Source organism: Amia ocellicauda, chromosome 2 (genome assembly GCF_036373705.1).
Source record: "Amia ocellicauda isolate fAmiCal2 chromosome 2, fAmiCal2.hap1, whole genome shotgun sequence".
NCBI lineage: Eukaryota > Metazoa > Chordata > Actinopteri > Amiiformes > Amiidae > Amia > Amia ocellicauda.
The window spans coordinates 20903270-20924512 of record NC_089851.1 but is presented as its reverse complement, the minus strand read 5'-3'; the positions used below and the strand labels follow the sequence as shown (position 1 = coordinate 20924512).

General features: G+C 37.2%; 1 protein-coding gene across 9 annotated transcripts in view; it reads left to right on the top strand.

The window, feature by feature from the left end:
- ncoa2 (nuclear receptor coactivator 2) overlaps positions 1–21243 on the top strand; it is a 92665-nt gene that overhangs the window by 21738 nt on the left and 49684 nt on the right. For 7 of the 9 annotated variants that reach the window (XM_066720954.1, XM_066720948.1, XM_066720983.1 and 4 more), the window contains exon 2: positions 10611–10693. The exons of the other annotated variants lie outside the window; for them this stretch is intronic. The gene's annotated coding sequence lies outside the window, so the exon portion shown is untranslated. The remainder of the gene's footprint in view (positions 1–10610; positions 10694–21243) is intronic. 9 annotated transcript variants of the gene reach the window in all.

Genomic DNA, 21243 nt, shown 5'->3' with positions numbered 1-21243 from the left:
TCACATGCTGCAAAGAAAAACGCATCAGTTGTCAATTGGAGAAAAAACGAATGGGATACAAATTGCTGTAGTGGTTCCCAAACAGTACGTACCTTGGTTAAAAAAAAAACACGCACACAAGGGATTGAAGGTGAAGCCCCAGGTTGCCTTGCTATTACATAGTATTCCCTGCTCCCTGTACAGTGCTGGCATTGAAGCTCGTCTCAGTGTTCAGATGGTCAGCAGGGCTTTGCATTGCTGGATAACATTTGGATTGGAGAAAATCCAGTGATTCTCAATCTTGCAAGAATACTTCTTATGTGAACTGAAAATCTGAACATTAAGGCACAATAGAGGTGAGGTAAGGAACTGGGCTTGGGCAGTTCAAATGTATGGGATACTTTTCTCTTCTTGTACATCCATCTTCAGGATTGACTTAATCAACCTCACTGTAAGGAATTGTTTGTGGTAACCTTAATTAAATGCATGCAGTAAATGGGTACAATGGAGTTCTAACATAGCGGTGGCCTGGAGCCAAATCCAAAGTTGCATAACTATTGCAAATGTGGTGTGCTGGTTTGTGGCTGTATACCAAGATTATTGTGACAAAGGTACTAATAATGTTCACCTTATGTTTATAAATGCTTGTGCGTTATCTTATGTAGCCTATGTATACACACCATACAGATCATATTTGTATAGTGCTTGGGGATAATCCTGCCACATGCACACTTTGACCAGTAGCTCTTGTAAAGTTGCCATTGGCCTCTTGGTGCCTATCTGATCAGTCTCCTCATTCCTCTGCTATCCAGTTCGGAGGGACGGCCTGATCTATGCAGGGTTGCCTGCCGTATATCTTGCACTTCTTAATAATTGTCTTTACCTGATCCGCGGGATATTCCATTTTAATTCCAGCCTAAAAGATGACAACATTTTGGAAAGGGTTGTAAACTTTCTATAGGCATTGTATGTAAATGCACTTTTTCACAAAATGTAAGCTACCGCTCAAATACGACCTCCTTCTTACCTTTGCAGTACTACTGGCCTGAACATTCACAGTCCTTTTCACCCCATAGTGGTGTTTCCAGATGTTGCCAAATGTATTGGATTACTTACTGCACTTTTTGTTCATAGCAGCATTCAGTTATTTTGGACAGGAAAATAAAACGATAGGATTGTTTGCCTTTTTCTTTAAATATGCTCTCTGAACAGATCAGCTTACTCTTTCAGGTTATGTACAGGTTTTAGCATGTAATGTTCCAATTATAAAAAAAAAAAAAAAAAAAACTCGCCAGAATTGATAGCATTAAAACAATCACTCTCACATTCACCAGTCTGTGACATTGGTGGTGTATTTTGTGCTCCTGTTCCCAGTGTTGTGGTGAAAATACACTGACACAGCTTGTTTATGCTGCTTCATCACTCAACTTATTTTCATTGTATGAGAGCATCTGCATACAGTGAACCCCCACTTCTGCAGAAGCCTGCTTACTGCCAGATTTGCCACCGGCTGGTTGCTTCTTCAAGGTAACGCAATGCAACGTTTTTGGTGGCTGACCTAATCTTCACACTAAACCAGGATATGGTGGCTGTGACTCTTGGGTTTAGGACCAGCAGACCTTACTATCCTCCTGTGATTTTGATGTTCCTTATCTCTACTTTCTCACCCTAAGGGATACATTTGCCAGTAGATTTCAGTGAAATTCTTTTATAAGTAGCACCAAATGTTGTTTTTATTTTTTATTGTGTTTTTGATAATGGTTAATGGTTAATAAAGTCTATCTATTCAAAAAGACAACCCTAGTCATCAATCAACTCCTGTCAACACCACACCAATATAATATATTTTGTACTTTTACAGGTACATTAAAGGTACATGTACTGTTTTTCATTCAGGCTTCTGGTTTATTTCACCTATAATTCAATTGCTTTTTAATAGTACATTTTTTCCCCCATGTTTTAAAACTCCTAAATTGTTGCTTTTCGTATGAATGCATATGATCTACATTACAGTTGACATTTATATTTAAGAGTGGTATCCTTTACAAATCCAGATCATTGGAGTGATTTCTGTTTTGAGCTCCATAAAACAACATGTTTTAGCATTTTGGTTATCCTTATCTATTTCCAATCTAGACCGCAAAAGGTCACTACAACCTTCTGATGCAAACAAAATAACTTGTCTAATGCCTCTTTTGTATAGGCATGTTTTGTGAAGACCAGAATGTAGTTTAATTCTCCTAGATGACAATGTAGATAAGTTGGAATCACAACTCCCAATCAAAATGTGAAATCTCATCTTGGGTGCAACTGACTGCAACTTTATTTCAAGCAAAAAATGGTGCAAATAATCTGTTCGGTTTCTTCCAGTCTAGTATAAAATACTGATATATGTGTGTAACCACATACTGTAATACCCCAACCACCCCAGTGAAGAGCCTCTTTCTGAATATCATGAATTATTTATGGACTAGAATCAGGCTTTGCTGTGGTCATGTGTGTCTGTGAAGTATAGGCAGTACTGGTTTGTGTACAGCCTGGATTGTGATTTCATTAAACTGAAGTAAACATGATTACAGAAACCGAAGTAGCAGCAGTGGTGATGAAAAAAATACAATTAAAACGAAACAAAAAATCTTAACGTGCACATAGAGAGGAAATTCCATTGTATTTGGCTTCTGTGTCCAAGCTGTCATGTTACGTTTATTTTTTTGTTACAGTCAGCACTCCTGAGCTCTAATCTGAGCCCATGAGCTGTGATTAGTCCCCCAGCCCCCAGTGACAAGCTCATTGAAAGGAGCGGCACCTGCTCAGATTGTTAAAGACGTATAAATACCGAAAGCTCAGGATTAATTTAACTCCCAGCACTAACGTTATACATTCCTGCCCACCTCTGAGTTTATTAGTTATTGAATGAATTTGACTGAATGCATGAGGGCAGTTGGAATAGAATCCTACTCCTATAGTTCTAGTGCACTATATCTGTGTATCTGTTGCATTATTCTGCAACTCTGGCAGTCAAAATTAGGTGCACACCTACACAATCTTACTCAAATACGAGTGAAAAAATTGATTCATATGAAAATGTCAAACGGAAAGGTTGTTGAGTGGGTGAACAAACCTTACACCCATATGGCGGGTTTCCCAGGGTATCGAGTGAGCTGGAAGAACAGCATTCTATTGCGGCTCTACAGATCTTCACTTCTTGCTGTATGTCCTTTTCTGACAAAACAAACCTTGGCATATGCAAAGCAGCTCCAAGAGGAAAGAATGGAAGAGGAAGTGTAGGGGCTAAAATATAGCACCGGGGTGCCAATGTTTATTAAGCTGAATAGCAACCATAATCAAAAATTCACAAAACTAATACATTCTTTAATATGAATTCAACATTAAAAGGACCCCAAATAATAAAGTCCCCTTAACGCTCATTGCCAGTGCATAGGGAAAGTGACAAAATGGCAATACTCTCTAATGACTGTCTGTATGGTCTCATAGTAGGAAAATCTAGAAACGTCTCATTGAAAAAAGTATTTGAGTGAAGTTTTACATTTATTTCCAACCTGAAAGATAAGAAGAAATGTGTCGTTTGGCAGCTGTTGACTTGAAGCCTAACTGTTGAACCAGGTGTGTTTTCTTTCTTCAGCTTCAGATCTATTTTTAGGTCCTAGCTGATGAATATTTTCCACTCTATATTCCTGAATATCGCTGTTCATTTTGGTTCTTTTATTTGATGAAAGCCTCTCCAAAAAGCCTCATATACAGTAAAAGCTGCTACTCAAGTAACTTTCATGAAGAAAATACTGTAATTTGAAAAGAACAAAAAACAAAAAGACAAATGGACCTTGAGAAATGACAACAAAAGAAGAAATAAATTAAAAACTGGTGTATAAGTCACAGTTCGGAGGGGGCGGGGGATACTTACCATTAATTATTTTTTCTTCAAAATCATATGACTGGGCAGGACAAGACTGCTTTGAGAGTAGGGTGAAAGTTGCTGCTGGAGAACAGAAATTTGATTGGCTGAAACCGAGTGAAAATTGTGTAAACTTTTGACCCTGTATCAGCGACTCTGGCGAATGGAACTGTGTAAAGCACCTACAGATGGCAGGACTGTGAGCTCCCCTCCCCCTTCGCTGCTGCTGTGATCATGTTACACCATGCGGACATGGGAAGGCAGCGCGCCGCCACCTCAATACAGCACCACACTCCTGAACGGGGTCCCACTTCTTCACATTGTAGGGCTGCTTTTGAGGCCAAGTTGCTTTGTTTTGGGTAAAAGGCCAGCATTTACAACTGCAGTAAACATCGCTGGTAAAAGAAAGTTGTTCTAAAAGCAGAATTTTAGCTTCCATGCTTGGTTTTTGTGTGTTTTCTCCTTACAGTAGTCTTTCTATTATTTTAAATGTATGTTTTAGTTTTAAGTGTTAGCTTTGTTTTCAAGCCATACACTCTGCAATAACTACAACATAATCCTTTTACTATGCAAGAGCAAAAATGTAGTGGTTAATAAATAGCTATAGTTGAAAGGATTGTTTGCACTTTCGGTTTCTCTACTATTAGCGGATACAGGATAAATGATGGCAAATTAAAGGATTTCATTTTAAATTGCTTTATCCTTCAAGACGACATCGGTGGTTTTAAGTGCGATCGCAGGCGTTTACCAGTGAGGGCACTTGTGTTTCAGAGTTCCGAGAGGAGCAACTAGACTAATCTGTGGGATTTTTCTAATTACTTACAGAACGTAATTAAAAAGGTGTACCATATGTTATCATCTGATATGTTTGAGAAATATCCCAGGAGGGAGATCAGACCCTGCAGACCTAAATTGCCTTACAAAATAAAGGTTGCAAGAAACATTTATTTTCAATTCTTAAAAAAAATCCATGGTCACATTTTTCTCTAGCTCAGTCAGGTTTTCTTTTCAATGGTTCTTCGTGTTGTTGGCTTGGGTTTGTATGAGTATTGTTTAGTTGGGTGAAGAACTGGATTTACTGTCACTTTCTGTTTCGTTCTTTTCTTTCATTTAGTTTCAGTGTCGCGGTTAGTTTTCCAGTGAACTAAGCTCCTAAACAAATGTTGGGAGGCATGATCTGAGGTTTTCTTGACGGCTTAACGTCTGGCCTCATGAACTTCTTACTATAGAATAAGCCTTCAAAATATTAGTTTGCCTCTGCCCAAAAATATGCATTAGACCTGTGTCTATTGCTTAGTGCCATGTTTGTTGTGTATTTGTAGGAAGCTTATTATTTCACCTTTCCTCAAATGCACCCATTACTTTAGAGTGCTCTGTAAATTTCACAAGTTTACAAACTATTTTGGGGTCTAAATCATTTATTTAATTCAGGATGAGCAACTGGCCAAAAACCGATCCCTGCGGTACTCCACTAATTATATCACCCCAGCTTGAGATTTCTCTCCTTATCAGTAATCTTTCTGTGCATATACAGTTTTCATTCCACATCTTTTCTTGGATCCCTACAGTTTTCAGTTTTAGAATTAATCTCTTCTGAGAGCCTTGTGGAATTCTAAATATGTCATTTATTGGCTTTATTGCTATGCATTGCTGCTTTAACTTTTTCACACAGATCTTAAAATATAAGCAAGAGTTGCCTTTTGTAAATTCTTGCTGGCTATCATCTAGGATATGATTACATTTAGATTATCTAATGAATTTGCCATACATTTACATGTAACAGAACTTGGGTTACTTTGCCCGGGGTCAGTTCCCTTCCCATTTGTGTCGAGAGGTGTGACATTTTCGGTGTGTACAACCCTGGTTCTTAAGTATCTATTGAACGATCCTCATTCATAGACTATGAATAACATCCTTCATTTCTTTGTTTATGATTGGAAAGTAAAACCTGGGCTGCTGTGTCCTGGCCATTTGTTTTAAGAGTCCAGGCTACTTGTAATGAATTATAAATATATGGCAACTTTTATTTTTCTTTCCTTGTCCTTCCTTTTCTTTTTGTAGATTACGACTTTTTTTTGAATGTGCATTACCACCTAAAGCAAATAGTTTCCTTTTTACTTGGTAGGTACTTTCATACTTGTAATGAAAGAAGACAACATTAATGACTAATTCTGCTAATCGGTTGTGTTAAATCTAATTTCAGAGAACTATTGTAAATCCAGTCACGTGTGAAGTAGTCATAGCAAATCAGCAAATAGAAGGACACACACCTAGATATGAACAACATATCCAGATGTAAGTAATGCAGTTCAGCTTTTTTTTTTTTTTTTTTTTTTATGTGTTCACCCTTATATGAAAGGGCAGTTGTTCTTGATGCGACTTGATTGCTTGATCATTATTTCAACCAGTTTTATATACAATTAATGGTTTCTTTTAAAAATCTTAAGGTTGTAGAATGAAATCAAAATCCATTAAATTCATAACAAGAAGAAAGTTCAAACACTACTCTATTGCGTCATATGTGTGAATCTACCGTTTGCTGTATTTGATCATATTGTGTGTGCTTTTATTTTAAATGACTAAGATGTTCAAGCAGTGTCCCACACATTTGTCTAAGCATATGAAGCTTTTATTGCACTTTGTAAAGGGATATTTTTATCCCTATTCATTTTTGAAAGTTTTGTGCAAGCTTCAAGAAGTTATATTTGAAGTATTTATAGTATAATTTTTTTTTTAATCATTTGATTGCATTAACATTATATTTAAGCATACACAATAAGATATAGGCTAACATTGACACAACATAATGTCAAGTCCAAACCACCTCCCCACCACCACTTTCAAGATCATATTACCCTTCCCTATTTACTAATTTCACCCATCACTCAGTCTTGAGCCAAAACCTTCAATAAGAACCCACTGCTGCTGCGAAAGAGAATGGAGAGGAGCACAATGAGATATTTTTTCCACCCCAGTCAAACCTGCTAAACATTTTCTCTTTTCGTTTCTTGAGAAATCTGAGGCAGACCCATCATTCAACAGTAATACTGGTTTGGTACAAGAGATAACCCTACCAAGAATGACAGAGTTTCCGAGACCTTCTGCCAAAAGCAGGGTACACAAAGGGGAACTTTAATCTCAACGCATCTATATGGAGTTAAATATGTAGAAACTTCAGATTAATTATCTGATGCTTTGGATTTTTGAAAGCCATATTTATACTATCCAACATATTATCCGAACATATTTCGTCTGCAATATTTTAGTCTTTTTTGTCCACAGAGATATGACTGTTGAGTGTGATGAAACTTTGCCTTTTCACTTACAATTCCATTCAAAAGTTGGAGGTCCTTGTTTTCCATGAAACCATACGTGAAATGAGTTTGAATAGGAGATCCGGTGACTGTGCTGCCACTCCATTATAGACAGAATACCAGCAGACTGCTTCTTCCCTAAATAGTTCTTGCATAGTTTGGAGCTGTGCTTTGGGTCATTGTCCTGTTGTAGAAGGAAATTGGCTCCAGTCAAGCGCTGTCCACAGGTTATGGCATGGCGTTGCAAAATGGAGTGATAGCCTTCCTTCTTCAAGATCCCTTTTACCCTGTACAAATCTCCTGCGTTACCACCACCAAAGCACCCTCAGACCATCACATTGCCTCCACCATGCATGACAGATGGCTTCAAGCACTCCTCCAGCATCTTTTCATTTGGTCTGCGTCTCACGAATGTCCTTCTTTGTGATCTGAACACCTTAAACTTAGATTAATCTGTCCATAACACTTTTTTCCAGTCTTCCTCTGTCCAGTGTCTGTGTTCTGTTGCCTGTCTTAATCTTTTCTTTTTATTGGCCAGTCTGAGACATGGCTTTCTTTGCAACTCTGCCTAGAAGGCCAGCATCCCAGAGTCGCCTCTGCACTTTAGATGTTGAGACTGGTGTTTTGTCAGTAATATTTAATTAATATTAGATATTATTATATATTGTATTATCCTCTAAATGCTGAAGACCTGTGAGGCATCTGTTTCTCAAACTAGACACTCTAATGTATTTGTCCTCTTGCTCAGTTGTGCACCGGGGCCTCCCACTCCTCTTTCTATTCTGGTTAGAGCCAGTTTGCACTGTTCAGTGAAGGGAGTAGTGCACAGCATTGTACGAGATCTTCAGTTTCTTGGCAATTTCTCGCATGAAATAGCCTTCATTTCTCAGAACAAGAATAGACTGACAAGTTTCAGAAGAAAGTTCTTTGTTTCTGACCATTTTGAGCCTGTAATCAAACCCACAATTGCTGATGCTCCAGATACTCAACTAGTCTAAAGAAGTTTTATTGCTTCTTTAATCAGCACAACAGTTTTCAGTTGTGCTAACATAATAGCAAAATTGGTTTTCTAATGATCAGTTAGTTTAAAATGATAAACTTGGATTAGCAAACACAACGTGCCATTGAAACACAGGACTGATGGTTGCTGATAATGAGCCTCTGTACACATATGTAGATATTCCATTACAAATCAGCCGTTTCCAGCTACAATAGTCATTTACAACATTAACAATGTCTACACTGTATTTCTAATCAAATTGATGTTATGATGTTTTGAAGTTAAAACAAGGTCATTTCGAAGTGACCCCAAACTTTTGAACGGTATTCTATATACAACATTTTATGTAATAGGTGAGTAGGTCGCTCTGTCCCCCAAGGAACCCCATAGTTTCAAATTTGGTAAAGCTGTGCCTCCTTTCCCTCTCTTAGTGCTAGTTTCCTTTTGTAGATTAATGTATATCTAATGTTTAATCCAGTTTCATCAATGCACCATTTATTTACTAGGTTAATAAAAGAGTTTGAAATTATTCGCAAAATTAGTTAATACACCTCTTTATTTCCAAGTGGAATGTACACAGTGTTTGGCATTCTTTCATTGAAAATGCAGTGGAGTAAATTACTATTCATTGCTTTTTTGTTGTAGTTGATGAATTTAAAACAATTGCAAATTATCTGCACAAGATAAACAGCACTTTATAGTGCAGTGATATTATATTAGCTATTAGGTTTTATATTTGGGAGCGGGGCCTGCAATCAAAAAAAGTGCTCTTTATGTGGAGTCACAAATGGGTATATAAAATTGGCAGATTATTATTATTTTTTTTTAATGACGCCCAGAGTATAAACCTCATCTGGTTGTATTTCAGAGTAGGTGTGTTAAGGGTTTACAGTTTAATTTTCCTTCACTGCCTAGACAGAGGGTAGGATGTCTGTAATTAACATAGCTACTTTTCTAATGTGGTTGACGTCCTACCTGTGTCATGTGCTATAACTAGTTAAGGTTTGCTTCCCTCTCCTTAGCATGCTTTTACTAGCATAACTAGCAGTGCTGTCTTTGTCACTACATGGCCTATTACATCCAAATGAACCATACCTGCTAGTTTTACTGGTTCTTGCACAGGGGATGGATGCAAAATATGCAGTAGGCTATATAATTGTGATATATTCACATTTCATTTGAAAGTCTTAGATTTTCACAGTTTACATTTTGTGGTGGTATGAGAATAAGAACATTCAAGGAAATAGGAAATGCCTTTTTTTTTTTTTCCTGTTTTGTACCATGACACATGTAAATGTTGAAAATTAAAAATGAAATGATTTCCACATCCAAATAGATCAAATCTTAAATATGTATTAGTTTAGATTCTTCTATTTCCAAGTGACATTTTTCGTAGTTTTGAGAAGACTCCTTGAACTGGATACTTTTCCAATGTCATACCATTTTCACTGTGAATGACTTACTGTCAGTGTTTCTTTATATAGAGTTACGGTAACAACTTGGATGTGTACTGTTGCGTTGTGTATAATGGAAACCAAAAGTTAAAAGTACTATTCTAGATAGCCTTACATATAAGTAGCAGCAAACTGAGACCTGATTTTTACTCTGAGCAGAATAGTGAGTCTTAAGACACAAAGTATTTATGATTATTTTGTTTATAATGTAATTGAACAAATCATTACAGTGGGGTTTCCTTCTGGGCTGCAGTACATACTAGTCCATATTCATTATAACATACATTTCCCTCTCACCACAAAATACTTTTAAATCCTCTGCAAACCTCCTTCAAGTTTGTTGTTTTGATGTCCATTAGAAAGATGGTTTCAGAAACTACTATAAAATAAGGTAGACTATGTTACAGTAGAACATTACCGCAGTTCTTGTTGTATAGAACTGTGAGACTGGGATTGGCTTAAATCAGGATGATACCATCTAATAGTTGTTTTTATTCATATTTACCATGTAGACCTAGATTTCACTAGAGCGTTTGTGCAGCACAATTTTCATGAAATGCCATATGCAGATTTGAGGAGTTTGGATAACCCCAACAGATGTATTCAGTAGGTAAATAGTTAGTTTCAGCTTAGACTCATTTCACTAATAGAACAACGCCCTCCACCAGGTAGATTGAGCCAAGGAGCAACTGCAAAGGCGGTGTTTGGCGTGGAGGAGGGATGCAAAGTGATGAATGCTGGGAATGTTATGTTTGGGAAGGCAGAAGTGAAGTGAGATATTCAAGATTTTGATTAAGTACTGCACAGATTAATATGAAAACAAAAAATAATAAACGAAATTATTTAATGAAAAAGGGAATATCAGAAGGTTTCTCGGATTCTCAGAATACTCTGTAATCCACTGAGTTATGAATACAGATTGTCTAACAACAGGTGTCTTTCTTTAACAGAGAGAAGCGGATGATGACTAAAGATTACCAATTATTCTACTGCTGCAGAAATGCCCTAGGGGTGTTTTTGGGATAAAGCCAAGGTGAGCGTATAAGAATTTTCTGAACCAGGTTGATACCCTCTCTGTCGGCAGCAGTGACAATAGACTGCATGCCTTTTGCACAATAATTGCTGAGCCTTCACCTTCCTCCAACACATCAGCCGTTGAGAACACATATTGAGATAAGGCTTTTTTCTGATGTCCGGTGTCAGCTTTCTAAGACCAAACTGCCTGTAGGACCATTATCTTGAGGGTTAAATCTTGACAGCATTGAGTATGTATTCATGACAGATGGTTGGTCAGATACTCACCTAATTGTAAAGCAGGTAGTGCAATTGCAATTTTGTTTATTTATATTTGTATGTATTAGTATGTTTTAATATTACTTTATTATGACCTACATTCAAGCTATTTATGTTTTGCCAAATCATGCTAAGTAGAACAAATGGTGTATCGGATTTAAAATGGTGATACCCGTCCGTGTTAAAAGTCTCCATCATTTAATCAGATTATGTGAATTTCCCCCTGCAGAACAATCCACTTCTTGTGATTTTACCATTAGTATACCTAATTAGGAGTAAATCCTCTCTCGCATGTAAGACCTTCCCAGAGATAACCCTTTCGTTCATATCTCAGGATGTTATTTATTTATAGGCCTGTATAACACAAGAAGACATTGTGTTAGACAACTCCTTTGATTTGTAGCTAATAATCAAAATGGAAGCTAATTCATGACTTAAGATCATATCATCTGAATGTCTTTTAATTAATAGAAGTGTTTGTGATGTGGTTTATGTGGGAGGTTTGACATCACTTTCCGCTATACATGACCCGAGAAAGTTGAAAGGGGAATATTTCTTGATTATGACATGGGAAAGATCTTCAAGTATACGTCTTAATCTGCCACTGAGCAGCCCACAGGAACGGGCCAGACTTTTTTTTCTTTTCACATTAGCATAATCAGTTTAAAAAAACGTGAGCTTTGCACCAGCCCAGGTTAAACAAAATGTAAATGCATGAAAGCTTTAGGTTTCATTGAAAGTGAAATTAAAGAATGAGACTGTACAAGAACGAAGCCTGAAAACAAAAGCCACAGTACTTACGTGTAGTGCACTATCTAGTCTGTTGCTATGAAGCTTTGCCATTGTCGTTTCTCTGTCATGTGATGAAAGAGCAGTCTATTATCTCGGTAAAAAGGAAACCACTTTTCTGAGTAAAGCAACAGAAGCTAGAGGAATTTTCGAGTGCTCTGCTGTGCTGGATTTTCCTGGGGGTTGGGGGTGGGGATGAGTGGGGGAGGGGGAGGGGGAGGGGGGGGTTCTATCTCATCAGCAGCTCGAAAAAGGATTTGCATTGGTAGTTTGTCAGCTGTCATTAGGAGCAGATGACAGAGGAGATAAGCTGCTGTTTGCGCACATCCTTGCCTGGCATGTGCTTCAGTTTACATCATGACAGTTCTGTCTTGGACTCAGTGGGAATCTCTTGGTCAAGATTTATTATATTGGTGCTTTATAATGGAGTATTTTGGAAGCCTCAGTGGTTGTGCCTACTCTTATGTTCCAGTAAAATAGGTAAGTCTCCCCGAAAGAAACTGGCTTGTTACCATTGTTGGTGGTCTTACACAGTCTAGATTTGTTTTTCTTTGTCTGGGATTTCAAAATCCCTTAGTCGTTGTCTTATTGTTATAGATCATACACCATTATGCGTAATATTATGAAACATTAAATATGCAGAATCTAAAACTAAAGTGAATCAAGTTAAGGTTTTTCTTGCATCCACTGTTCTAGAGAGCTGTCCCCCCTCCCTTCATCTGTGAACAGTCTGCAGTGGAGTTGACCTGTACTGTGAGGGGGTCCCTGTGGGGCAGGGCCTAATAAAACCCAGGGCTCTGGAGGAGGAGTGTCATATGTATATCTCCCATGCTGTCAGCACCTTTTGTGGGCACATTGACTGCCTTATTTATGTGGTTTTCTACAAGTTTTCTCGTTAGTTAGTATTATGACAGCTAGTGGATATCATTTTTAAAACACATTTATTTAAGAATATATATTAAATGACCTTTCTATGGGACTCTAAGAATTAATGCACCAAATTAATTAAAACTCATTTAGTAAGAAAATATATGGATAGGAAAATATTAAGCTCAGTAGGTAATCTCCAAACTGTAAGCTTCAATGTCCTAGCCTACAAAAGGAAATAACTATTTTTCAAATTTACTTGCCGTTTATAAGTTGATATATATTTTTTTTTTTCTTTGAATGATCTGGGGAATAAAATATAGCCTATACAAAAATATTCACATGCTTTATTTTAATGATACTGTGTGCCTATCTCTGATCTTCAAGTTTGCCTTTGGACTTTTTAAATTATTTATGTGTGTCTGTCTATTTCTATTTATATAGTAGTACTGTGCATATGTAGAGAGTGGGAGACACAAACAAGCCTTCCAATCAATTGTTTTTACGGTCATGTTAACAAATCTGTGGGTCCAGTTAGTCAGAGAGGCAATAACTGATTGTGTGGTTTGCAGAATTGACGCTTCTGTCCACAGTGACTTGCTTGTGTGCCCATTTACACAGTTGGGTTTTTATAGGAGCAATCTCGGTAAAGGACCTGTCTAAAGGGTACCGCAAAAGTCTTTCACAATCCACAATTTGAACCCATGACCCTCTACTATACCACACTGTAACTGCTACTCCACACTACTGCCTAAACAAAGGGTGTGAGAAGTTGTCATTTTCCAATTTTAAACAGTCCAAAGCCTGCCTTGACTGAGAAACTAAGTCCATAATGCATGTTGGGAAACAAATTAATTGAGAAGTATACTTCTCAAGTGGGAGAGGGATCTGTTTATTATGTTTGAGCTCTGTGTCTGGTGTCCACACAGGTCCTCCCTACTCTTAGAAGCTACTGACCAAATTCTAGTTTCCTCCATCTTCCACTAATGCAAGGATTTCCTGTAGGGAGTTATAATGTACAACAAATGGTCGTATTTATTAATTGCTAAATGACAAACAAGTTTCCTTCAGTCATTCCTGAAAGAAAGAAAATAATTGTATAGGACTACATTTTTTAAATGTATGTATTACTTTATAGGAAGCTTCTGCAACAGTATCAAGACAGCATTTATTCAGAAAACTATATAGTATTTATAGCACAATTGCTAATTTACAATTTGATTAATATTTGGAGGATTCCTAGTACAAAAGGCTAGGACTGGTCTTTATACTTGCCTTTCTGAACAACAGGTGGAACAAAGATCCTATCCATTCAGACATTTTGTTTTTATTTACATATGTGTTTTTACATGAACATTGATATAGATGCTGATATAGTTTTTTTTAAGAGGCACTTGACATGTTTTTACGAAAGTGAAACACTGCAGCACCACTCGGACAGATCCTGTTCTTTGCTCAGCTTCTTTTTTTCTCTTCTGTGCAGAATGTAGTGGCTGCTGAACTGCTGCCAGCTCAATTAAAGCGAAGTCAACTCGAGATCAAAAGTACTGTAAACACAGCTTGTTCAGAAGTGCTTGAGCTTTGCATCTTCACAGCTAATATAATGTCATACTATGGGAATGGTCTGACACTGCTCAGTTGCTCTGAATTGAAATGCTTAAGTTGTGTTTTCATGACTGAAGTCGAGCAAAACAACATTGTTTATTTATCACATAAAAACCAGAGATCAATTTTCTCCTAGAACTAGGTGAATAAATGTCATTGATTTATTGATGTGATCGTTAATAAGGTACTTTAATAAAGGACTGTTGGGGTAACCCGTTCATTGAACCTGTGCAAACACCTGAAAGATACCATTCCTGTTAATTATCTGAGCTTGGTATCGTCTGGATCCTTGTTCTCTTGTCATGTTCATGTTCTTCTATGCAAGTTTATTTTTTGGAAAGTATAGAATGATTTGCTGGTGCAGATTTATATTTTGTAACTCCTACAGTTTGCTATAGAGGTTAAAGTTGCATCACAGAATCTACTTTCTTTCCTTATTGACAATAGTGTTGGCATTGACTTGTACTTCTGTGCTGTAGCTCAGATAGCATGTGGCATAGCAGGGAGTAGGGATATGCCCTCTGAAGTTTTGCAGCTGTTTTTCACAAAATGCAGCTCATGGTGAAAGATACTTCAACACATTCTGCTCATAAAGTCTAGTTTTTTCAGTCTTAAACATTGGAAAAAATGAAGTGTTCAGAAAGAAGAAATCTGGAGATAGTTTGAAGCTCCCACCAAAATGCCTTCCCTTTGGCAGCTGTTGTCAGTATCATGAAACCACACAAAAGGCTTATCAAAGATGCAGGCATTCTGTTTCTGGGTGATTGCCATTGTGGTTGTTCTTTGTTTTGGACAATCCCTGGCTGTGCATGACACACATTGTGCCCCCTTAAAAGCCCCTTTCAGTATTTAACAGGAAAATCAGATCCTACAGCATACTGGAGTAAAGACTGTTCAATGTACCACAGGCCAGGAGGAGCCCCAGACTAGTAACTGGTAATATATGATCCTGCATGTTATTTATTGCCCAATATTTTAGTAGGTTTCTCCAATGCTTTTGTCATTCAAATCACTACTTCCTGAAATATAATGTATTTTTCAGATTTATACACTGTTTATCAACAAGCATTGTAATACAGTGACATATGGTGCACAGAGAATGTGTTTTAGAAATAACATTTTATTAAAATGTACCTTTTATTGTAATTTGTAAAATACATCAGTTAGAATTAGTCTATGTATTTTTTGAGCTTGTGCAAAAGTATTAATGTAAAGACATGTCTCTCCATCCTTGTGCTGGCTCACATCAGAGAAAAGTCTTTAAAGGGTGCTCATGCAGAATCTCGCATACCAGAAAACACACATAATTTATCATAATTATAAGATTTTATTCCCCCCTCTGGTTAAATTAAACATATGGTTATCAAATAAGTCTAGATTTATTATTTAATCAGCCTAAGTTATATTGACCCATCTTAAGTGTATTTCTACAGTAAATAATTGCATTGTTTCTCTGTGGTATTCTATTCAGATAACCCAATCCCCCTCGCTCACAAAAGAAAACCTTGGTTTGCAAATAGTTTTTCTAGAAGAAGATATCATTTTCAGTCTGGTAGACATTTCATTTTTTTTAAATAACTTAATGTTAATTATGAAATACATTGACAGATTGATTTAAAAAACAAACAAACAAAACACTTCCTATTTAAATAGTGGGGAAACTAATATATAAAGTTGCTGGTACATGCTTACTCACATGAAGTTATGTGAATCCCACTGTCAGTCAGACTTCAGGGGCTTCAGCCTGGTTTCCAAGGTCAGAGAGATCAGAAGATCTAGAAACAGTTTTGAAGAATATAAGACACTAAAAAACATTGACAACTCTAAATGCATTGTCCAATTAAATATTTAGCTTGCGATGGTATTCAGCTGTTCAATAGAAGGACTTGTGGATTTAATTTCAGATGCCATTCTTCTTGTGCAGAAACACCCCCCCCTTTGCTCATCGCAGTGGCACATCTTGTGCTTACTGCTCCATACCAGCCATTTGCAGCTTAATGTGTTTATTATACAGCTCTCCTAGTGGCATCTTGAAGTGTCTGTCAGTTTAAAAGATTCATGAATGTGATCAGCTTTCGGTAAATGGATGCTGGCTTTTTGTTGCCGTCTGATGCTTGCACTTTAAGGCCATTACGTTCTAGTAATTGTAAAAAGAGCTCATGAACAAGAGTCTTCAGCTGGAGCATTTCCGTGCCATCTGGGACAGCTGATCAAGGCCAGGCCTATGACTGTGGAGTCGCTCTTACACGTTTGCCGGGGAGGTGCCTTTGCTGTGGTTCAATCCCAATCATAAATGCCTGAATGTACTAAGCAGCTGACCACAAGAAGGGTTACGTTTCTATTTCTCCCTTTTCCCTCCGCATCTCTATATTTTCCATGTGTGCTTGGTTTTGTTACACACTCATTCTTTTGTGAATTGAACAGTTGTAAAGTTTTAAATTGTTTTGGAACACATTATGGAATCTTTCTGCAGCTGTTCTGGAAGGACCCTGTTGTAATTTGAACTCCATTTTAAAAACAATATTGTTTTCACTGCAATTTCAATTACTCTGAAATTATAAACACTGTGAAAGTGAATAGACATTTATATTGCTGTATGGTTTTATTTGCTCTACCTTGCCATAATATAATAAAATCCTGTCTTCTGTCATGGTCACTATTGGTACCTTATTGTGCAAACCACACGTTTGTGTTTGGTCCCTTCTATACTTTTTGGTATCTATTTGTGAATCTGTTTTTCTTCAAAAACTTTTACAAAAATAAATAAACGTAATGTTGTGAAAGTCCTTAGACAAGTGTCACCAGAATCAATACATTTCAACGTCCTGTGTGACTCCAGAGTGAACGTTTGAACCCTTGCGTATTGAAAACTAGAATGTTTTCAAGATTGCACAATGGACCTGGAGTTTGCAGTTCTAAACAGTTGTGACCTTGCTAAGCCAGCTTGAACTGCCTGGGTTAGGCTCATCGGTTAGAGCCAGAGCAAGTGGACTCTTCTGAAATTAGGACAATAGTGCTTGTTTACTATAAATATTGAATACATTGTGCTTACACTTGAAGCCCTATAAAGTCATATAAAGCCAGAATCATGCCAGAGCATGGTTATTGTCAAGTTTCCAGTCACTGGTGCAGTCCAAGGCGCAAGGACTGTTTTTCTGTGTGTGCCATAAGCAAAACCTGATTGTTGTGATAACTTTGTAGCACTTTGTGTGGGAGACGAACAGACGGTCATGTAGTCTCCAAAAGCCTTTCCACCCTTTTTCACATGGGGTGAATTTCCAGGGGGTCAAGGCAGGACAGTGCTTAGTGCCAGCAATATCGTTAAGCGTGGTATTTTTCAGGGTATTCATTTGGGATTTCCCTTTGAACTGCAGTGTGGTTAATGTCAGTGGTAATGCCAAAGCAGTATGCCGGCATCCTGATTCCATAAACATAGGGTGTGCCTGTATCGGTTATGCCTGCGGAATTAAAGACATGACACGCATTCTCATCGCACTCTGCCTTTACTGCCCCAATGATTGGGGGTAAACCAAATCATGATTTTCTTGAAAGGGGTGTGGAAATGTGTTCCTTTTGAAAACCCAAATTACAGTAAAAAAAAAAAAAAAAAAAAAATGTAATCGGACTTTCTGGGTTCAAACCGTATGCTAATGTCTTAGTGACTTCACTTTTAAGAAGGCATCTTATTTTGTTTCCAAGTGTCTATTTTAAGTCTCAGAATTATCGCTGAATAGAATTCTGGAGTTTGTATTCTGCTTCCAGGCATTAGACAAGCTTTGTGTATCAGGAGTAGTTGGGAGTAGCAATTGCCTCTCGAGTTCCCCTGTGGGGACTCCATTTTCCAGGTTCTGGAGTCCACTCTGCATTTCGATAGATCCAGACTCAGCGGCTCCTTCCATTCCAGAGGAAATGTCCTTTTGTTTCACCTTCACTGTAATCCCACACGTACACAAGGAGGCTCTTTACAAGGAGCTAGCTAGGAACGCTTTGGCCTACAGATTTAAATATGGGACTTTTCTCAAGGCTGGCAGAACTAATACACGATGTGTAACTTGGTAAATATTTGTTCAGATGAGATTTTACTGCTGCACCTGGGAAGAGGTATTTTTCCTGCTCCTGCTGCTGTCCTCTTTGTCTCATTTTAATGGAGTTTAAAGTGAGAACACCAGAACTTCCTAAAGTGAGGCAGACAGCTTAGATTCTGAAGGTGAAATGCAGTAATTACTTGTAAAACACATTTGCTTACACATGCAATGGTTAACTGCCAGCATGACAAAAGTGAGGTGTCAGTGTGCTGTGGAAGTGTGGGCTTTGTGTCAGAGAATGACAGTGCATGAAAATGAAAGTAAACAACTGTAGTGTTGTCTCCCTGCCAGTAGCTGTGCACTCAGAACCGTACAGCTTTAACAACTACAGAGCAGATCATTTTCGTTCGACGTTTCCAGAATAGCATTCAAAACAATGTGTGAGGAAATTCTGAATTCGTACTGTGATGATGATTGTTGACTATGGGCACTTTACTGACCACTAACCCTGTGCTGTTACTGTACTTAACTGAGAAGTTTTAGAAAGAGCTTCTGAAAACGGTAGTGTATGTAAAGCAGTGGTGAGCAAGGTTGAAGAGAAAAGGCTTTAATCTACTCCTTTTAGTCACATGTAATGATACAAATCTGGTAATAAAAGTAGCAGTAGTAGTACACACGTAGCCCACACACAGGCATTAAGCTGATTTCTTGTTTCTTTTTTTTCTGTCTTTTCTTTTTTTAGCAGATGGGTGAGAAGGGATGTACAGGAGGATGTTAACTCACAATGAAAGCAGAAACCACTGTTTTGTTTTTGGTAGAAAGGGTTGGGAAAACAGGTCTGTCTTTCACAAACTAGAACCTACATATGAACACTATAAACATTGAAGTTTCTCTTGAAATGAAATAATTTTTCTCCTGTGTCAAAGGGGATATTATATCCCAAAAGGTTTCTGAGAATAGTGCAGAGCTGCGTTATTTTTTGAAGACTGTTTCCTAATAATTCTGGAGTATCTCTTTTTGAGGTGTTCTTGTTCGTATATTTTAATCCACCCAGTGAGGAAATGCTATTGTTCTTAGTTTTTTTTTTGTTTTTTTTTAATGAAGATGCATTCAACATAGACATTGTTTTTGAATGGAAATTCACTGTTACTTTAACAGGATTATGTTCTTCAGACTCCATAGCCTTATGTAATTATTAAATGCAACATGCATTTTTTAAATCCACCATTTACATATTTTAGTCTCCGGTTATACTCTTTAGTTTACGTTGTCTGTTTGTTTATTTTAAGCTTCAGGTGTGCATATATTTAGCCATTGTTGCAGTTTCATTCAGTACATTTACATGACCCATTTATTTGGAATTCAGAATGTTCTGTTTCATCCGTCGGAAATTCCCAATATTCACATTTACATGGCATTTACATTCATGCTATTAAGTAGGCTAAGTGTGCAGAGTGTGCTGCAGTAAAAGGGTTTGGAGTTCACCTGTAATATATGAATTGGTGTTCTTGTAGCCTCATTTTTTTTGGGGGGGGGGGTGGTTCAGATATGTAAATTTAATATTTTTAGATGGTTTATATGGGTCTTAATTCAGTGTGATTCCAATTGACATATCTGTCTTTATGGCTAGTGAGTAGACGCATTGAGGATCACTCTGGCTCTCTTTTTACAGATGCATATTTGTTGGTTGTGTCTCATATTGGGAATATGCCTTTCACATGGCTCAGAAATCCTTTAGTATATGAATACTATAGGAATATACCTCGCTCAATATTCAGAATATTCTGAATCGCAATACCTCTGATCCATATTCCAAAATATGCTGTTTATCTGACTGAATATAGATTGAGTATTCTGTTTTCCAAGTACTAGTGGAATATTAGTGGCCGTGTAAAGACAGTGACTGACTCACTGTATATGATACCATCTGGTACATTCAACCCATGTTTGTAGTTTATATTGTGGCCATGAAGGCACCATATGCAACACCCAGATGTTATTTTCCTTACTGCTGGTATCACTCTCCTGCAATCAGTTTTCAGTGAGTTGGAACCCATCTTTTAGCACTCACTAGCAGACAAGTCCTCCAGGGGTGGAATGGTGGTGTTTATAAGTGCAGAATAGGAGTTATATTAATCATTTACAATTATTAGATTTGTGTTTTTCATTTTTCATTTTTCTGTTTTTGTTTTGTTTTGTTTTTTACTTTTTTCCTACAGAAGAAAAATAAATAAGGGAAAATGTATGACTAAACCTGCTTATGAAGACAGAATGGCTTCACTAATCAGTTTGAAGTGAACGTTCAGTTGTTTAAATGTTCCAATCAATCTGCTCCCTAATTCACTTATTGCTGAGTTGACCTGTGAACTGTTTTCTTATTTCCTCAAGAATTATTTTGAAATGGGTCTACTTTGCTAGACATTAGACTTTGATAATTATATTAGCATTGAATTATAAATGAAGGCCAGGCCTATATTAAGCATTTATAGGAAGCTACAGATTGCTGTTAACTTAGTAAGAGCATAGCCTGTCTTTCCAATAAGGAAAACAATGTCAGTTGTCACTTATTTTTTAAAAGAAGATTTCACATACGCTCCGAGGGGTTTTTCTAGAACATCATAACATTGCTTAAAATTACTCAATATTATTTTTTAAGAAGAAAAAATTAAATCATCCCAAACATGGCAATAGTAGCATATGTATATGGAGCCAGAAAAAAATAAAAACTTTTTTTATAACGGAAGCAAAAATCTCCCATTCCAAACGAAGATCGACCAAATCATTGATTTTTCCAGGCCAGTACAGATACAGTCCTCATTTTAAAATCCAGACAGCTGTTGTAGAACATAGGAGCCTCTTCATACTGCAAAAGGTGCTTCAGCCAAATACTAAAATAAACATTTCTGCTCTGTTGCTATTTTATATGATCGTACCGAGAAAATGTTGTATTTATAGTGACCAGATAATGATTGACATGTATAATATACAGTATGATGTGCAAACA